General features: G+C 38.4%; 1 protein-coding gene across 1 annotated transcript in view; it reads left to right on the plus strand.

The window, feature by feature from the left end:
• Positions 1-2,539: 2,539 nt before the first annotated feature.
• The window catches only part of LOC137433900 (zinc finger protein GLI2-like), a 303,950-nt gene continuing 300,266 nt past the window's right edge, over positions 2,540-6,223 (plus strand). The window contains exon 1 of the mRNA XM_078785944.1: positions 2,540-2,671. The gene's annotated coding sequence lies outside the window, so the exon portion shown is untranslated. The remainder of the gene's footprint in view (positions 2,672-6,223) is intronic.

Consider the following 6,223-nt stretch of genomic DNA (forward strand, 5'->3'; position numbering starts at 1 on the left):
GAAAATCCTCTCTATCTCTTTGCTGACGACTCTACTCTCTGTCGCTCCATTCCTCAACCCTCAGATCGGCAGTCTGCAGCCTCCTCACTCTCTGCAGACCTGGACAAAATCACAGACTGGGCAAACAAATGGAACATGTCTTTCAATCCTGATAAATCTCACACTCTTACGATGTCTCTCCGAAAAGACCGACTGGAAAACCCTCCATCCACTTTCTGAATAATCCTCTCCAAGAAGTTCTGTCGCTCAAGCTTTTGGGTCTCACTATTTGCCATGATCTTTCCTGGGAAAACCACATTTCAAATCTGGCCTCCAAAGCCAGCCGCCGACTGGGCATCCTCCGTCGTGCGAAGTCCTTCCTTGGCACACCTGAGCTCCTCACCACATACAAGGCTTTCATCCACAGCTCTATGGAATACTGCTCTCCCCTCTGGTCTGGTGCTCCTGCCTCACACCTAGCCCGTCTTCACGCTGTTGAAACCAAAGCGTTCAGAATCATTGGAATCTCCCGCGATGAAGCTAACTCCAAGGGCCTTTCACTCACTCACCACAGGCAGGTTGGTGGTCTTTCCATCTTCTACCGACTCCTCTCTGGCCTTGCCCCCCCAGCCCTCTCTGGGCTCTGTCCCCCAAATATTCCTACAGGTCGCACAAGATCTGCCTGCAACCCTCTTATGGTTAAACTGCCAAAATCAAGACTTTTTGCTCACCTTCACTCCTTCATTCCTCTTTTCTCCCGCCTCTGGAACAAACTCCCTCACTCTCTTCAATCCCACTCCACCCTCCAGGTCTTTAAAACAGCTGTTCACCACCATCTCTTATCCTCCCCCATCCAAAACCTTGATCTTTTCTACCCCCACTAATTTCGGTCCCCTTGTGTTTTATACCTCCCCCCCCCCCCCTCCCATGCCTCCTGCCCCCAATCCCTCTCCCTCCCACACTTCTCCCTGCTCTCAAATGTTGTGGTTGTGTGCTTCCCCTTCTCTCCCCATCTTGTCTTCCGCTCCCTCTTTTTGTATATTTTGTTTGTCTGGTTGATTTGTTTGTGAAATAAATGTTAGCTCTTTCACGAGCCTCGATTCAGTATACAAAAAAGAAAAAAAAAATAGGAATAAATAGGATCTTAATGGCTACCCCTATTCACCCCGTTTTACGGATGAATAGGGACAGTCACTAATACAAAAAAAAAAAATCAAGAAATAGGGACAGTTTGGAGAAACGTTTTATCCCATATTTTTTTTCATTGGCACCATGGTTTATATTATGGGTGCATATTATGTGCATCCATCTGAGCTATCAATTTAGCAATAAGTTGGAAACTCAGGATTGTTTCTTGATTATTATTATTTTGTATTAGTGACTGTCCCTATTCACCCGTAAAACGGGGTGAATAGGGACAGCCATAAAAATCCTATTTATTCCTATTTAACCCATATATGGGGTTAATAGGGACTATAAGTTGCTTTTTTTTAAAACAAGAGAACACTTTCAACCTAAATATCAACAAATCAGTATGGTTGTCAATTTTCAGCGAAAAAAGTTTCCGAACGTTTTTTAAAGTTTGTGTCCCGATTCACCCCATTTCACGGTATATATATATATATATGTTCATCCACCAAGTAAGATCCCCTTTCATTCTTGACATTGAACGACTTTTTTTCGTTCTGTCCATACATTCTTGTCTGCCTCTTCCTCTTTACATTCTGCCGCTCTGTACAACTTGCTTTTTCAATGAGCCTCGACCTATGCAATAAAAGTCGTGTAATTGAACAGTGATCTGTTTAAGTTTCTCTTTAACTTCAGCCACGAGTTTATTCGTAATTGGCAACTACATAAGGTTTTATTTATTTATTTATTTTTACGCCATGGTGGAGTTCCCCAACCCTCCTTTGTCAAAGCACAACGGTTTACGAACGAAAGTGAATGAATAAATGAAGGAAAGTGATGATCGTGTTGGTGTAACACGTTTCCCCTGCAGGCTCCTGTGCTCGAGGAAACGCAGATGTTTGGGCCACGCGCCGGGGTCCGCTCAAAATATGCCCCGATACACACAGGTCGAACAATAAACATGTTTACTTTTTATTATTCGTTTCTCAAAAACGTTTCTTCCTGCTCGCTCTGAGTTGTTTCTGTGGGTTTTTCGTTAAAAAAAAAATATATATATATATATATATATATCGAATTCTTCAAGTCAATCAGGAGGTTTTGCGTCTTTGGTGGAGCTACGTCATACACTCACTGGTCGATGTCGGTCTCGGGGGATCCCTACGGTGTGGGTCCATACGGATTACAGAACCTTGACACATACCTTCGCTCACAACTTTCTTTACCTTCCCTTACTCTGCTCTGCCGTTCCTTTTCTTCCATCCCTCTGCCTTCCGCGCCCGCCTACATCCCTTTCTTCCGTGCCCCCACCTCCCACAGATTCTCCCCCTTTTCTTCGGTGCCCTCCCGCCCTCCGCCCAGCCGGACGATCGGTCGCGGCGCGGAAACTGCGGCGCATGAGCCGAGCCCGAGGAAAAGGCGCGAAACGTACGGAAGGGACCTCGTACGACGCGTACGAGAGGTGCGCGCCGTGCACGGCCCAGGTGTGCGCTCCGAAAAGCGCGCCACCGACGGACGGACGCGACACGGGTCGGGCGCGCTCCGTGCTGCGCGCCGCGTCGTACAGGTAAGCGCGCCTTTTGCCAGAAACCATCTCGGGTGCCTCGAGGAGATGCGTAACGGCGACCAGTTTGCAGAGCCGTCCCCTCCGGCTCTCAGAGCGCCGGGTTGTTGTCAGGGTGGGTTAGGGTACGGCGACGAGTGTGTGTACGTGAGCGTGCGTACAGCGTACGCTCGTTTGTAATTCTGCGGCTGAGTAGAAAACTAAATAAATAAGGAATAACATTAATAACACGAGGTGCTGCTTGAATGGGGGGGGGGGGGGGCAAAGCCATGGCGAGCCAGGCGCAGCTTGTTCCAATTAGCGGGGGAGAAAGGGGGGTGACCGTCGAGAGCGAGCCAGGCGGTGCACGTGGTGCGTGGTTGCACGTGGTGCGTCCGCACGCGGTGCTTGGCACGTGCGTCCAGTGCGGGAACGTTTAAAATCCACGGAGAGAGAGTAAACTTTCCTGCTGGATAGGACAATGTTTGGATTGAAGCGCGAAATGAAACAAACGCGACTTGAGCTTTACCGAGCTTTCCCCACGGGATGTGACCCCCGGTCATGCCCCCGAGACTTCCCAGAGCCATGAACTCCCCGGTCGTGTCACCGAGCGAGCCGTTACGGAGCCTTTACACACCCGACGATGCCTTGTGGATCCGGTGATGGTCGCCGGTTTGAAAGATTCATTGGACGCTTTAAATTCATCGCGATCGCTAAATCAAACATAGACACCTCCATCAGCCTGCGTGTGACGACTACTTAATCCTTATCTCACTTATTTATTCTTGTACCTTTGTCGATATTCATAACATTGTATTTCAGAGGATAATCCTCCATGAGTACATATGTATATATATATATATATATATATATATATATATATATATATATATATATATATATATATATTACACACATATACACGTACACCTTTTGTGCAAAAAGACAAGTATTTCCTTGAAAAATATTTTGTAAATGCAACAAAGACATGTCAGGTATCTCACTTGAGCGATCAATGATACCTGGAAGTAAACAAACTTTTTAATTTTAAGATCAACAAACACATGAAACACAAGTATTTATTTCAGTGTTCTGTTACTTTTGAAACAGTGTGTGTTTACTTGTACGGACTCTCAGGATGACCTGGAGATACACACACTCACTTCAGAGATGTCCAGCACAGACCCATGGCTACGAGGTGGGGGAGCCTTGTGTGTGTGTGGGGGGGGGGGGGGGAGGAACCCCCCCCTCCTCGATAGGTATAATTTCGCCCCCGCTAGAATCCAACCGACCAAAAATAACAAATGCTAGCATATGAAGAATCCTTGAGTCTTTTGAATGGACCAGACCATGGTCTCAGATATAAAACTTAAACTTCATTCATCTGAGAGAGAGTAATTGAACGTGATATATAAGTGGTGTAAACTGTAAAAAGGATCAAGGGTGGTGTATTTTATTTTTTCGGATTATTTTGGCTGTGAATTTTATCATCTGAGTCCACGCGCCTTAAATACATAAACTCCGACATAAGAGGATAGAATTTTATTTGACCCTCTCCTTTCTCGCAGAAAGTGTGCTCACAGAAAGTGTTTTCGCAGAAAGTGTTCTCGCAGAAGCACCTCGTCTCCAGCCGTTTGATGTGCTTTTTTAAGAAACGCACCCTCTTGAATTTCATTCCCCTTTTAATTTCATTCCACCCTCCTCCCTTGGATGCTCCAGCTGACTGCAGCCTTGGTCAGCCTGCGTCGGAGCTGTCACCCTGGTTTTCACGAGCAGGGTGTTTCATAAATGTGTGTGCCGTCCGTCGGATGGACGTTAAGCTGGATATCTTGTCTGCTGATATTTGTTGGTGGATGTTAAAGATCCCAGGGTGTCCGTGAACAGACAACAGAGGTGAGCTATTACGAGCACTCTGAATACATGACACATCCTGCTTGGACTGCATGTAGCAAATGCTTTGGTAACATTATACAGATACAAAGAAATGCCATATATATATATATATATATATATATATATATATATATATATATATATATATATATATACATACATACATTTATGTTTAAATACATATAGATTTATGTATATATACATATACATTTATGTTTATATACATATGCATTTATATTTATATACATATACATTTATGTTTATATACATGTAGATTTATGTTTATAAACATATACATTTATGTTTATATACATATGCATTTATATTTATATACATATACATTTATATTTATATACATATACATTTATATTTACATTCATTTATATTTATATACATATACATTTATGTTTATGTACATATATATTTATATTTATATACATATACATTTATGTTTATGTACATATATATTTATGTTTATATACATATACATTTATATTTATATAAATATAAATTTATATTTATATACATATACATTTATATTTATATAAATATACATTTATGTTTATATTCATACACATTTATATTTACATACATATACATTTATATTTATATACATTTATATTTATATACATATACATTTATATTTATATGAATATACATTTATGTTTATATTCATATACATTTATGTTTATATACATATACATTTATATTTATATACATATACATTTATATTTATATACATGTACATTTATGTTTATATACATATACATTTATATACATGTACATTTATATTTATATACAAATACATTTATATTTATATACATGTGCATTTATATTTATATACATATACATTTATATTTATATCCACTTGCATTTATATTTATATTTATATACATTTATATTTATATACATTGATATTTATATGCATATACATATCGATTCATATTTATATACATATGCATTTATATTTATATACATATACATATACATTTATATACATATACATTTATATTTAAATACATATACATTTATGTTTCTATACATATACATTTATATACATGTACATTTATATTTATATAAAATACATTAATATTTATGTACATATACATATGCATTTATATTTATATACATATACATTTATATTTAAATACATATACATTTATGTTTGTATACATATACATTTATATGCATGTACATTTATATTTATATACAAATACATTTATATTTATCTACATATACATATGCATTTATATTTATATAAAATGCATTTATATTTATATACATATACATATACATTTATATTTATATACATATACATTTATATTTAAATACATATACATTTATGTGTGTATACATATACATTTATATGCATGTACATTTATATTTATATACAAATACATTTATATTTATCTACATATACATATGCATTAATATTTATATGTGTATTATTTCTGTGTATTATTGGCATTCGGAGTACCATGTTCCCAAAGTTTTATTTGATGGATCATTCCTCGTTACCATGGATTGTAATTGGTTAAAAGAGGGTTGACTAGTAAGCCTGTGTTGTGCTATAAATAAGTGAATGGTTCAAATTAACGAAAATTATTTTGTCTTTCTTTTTGCAATATTTTTAATTTTCAATTTTGCGATTTTCCTCATTTCATTTCTTTATACTCACATGTT

This window comes from Myxine glutinosa, chromosome 10 (genome assembly GCF_964187855.1).
Source record: "Myxine glutinosa chromosome 10, kmMyxGlut1.1, whole genome shotgun sequence".
NCBI lineage: Eukaryota > Metazoa > Chordata > Myxini > Myxiniformes > Myxinidae > Myxine > Myxine glutinosa.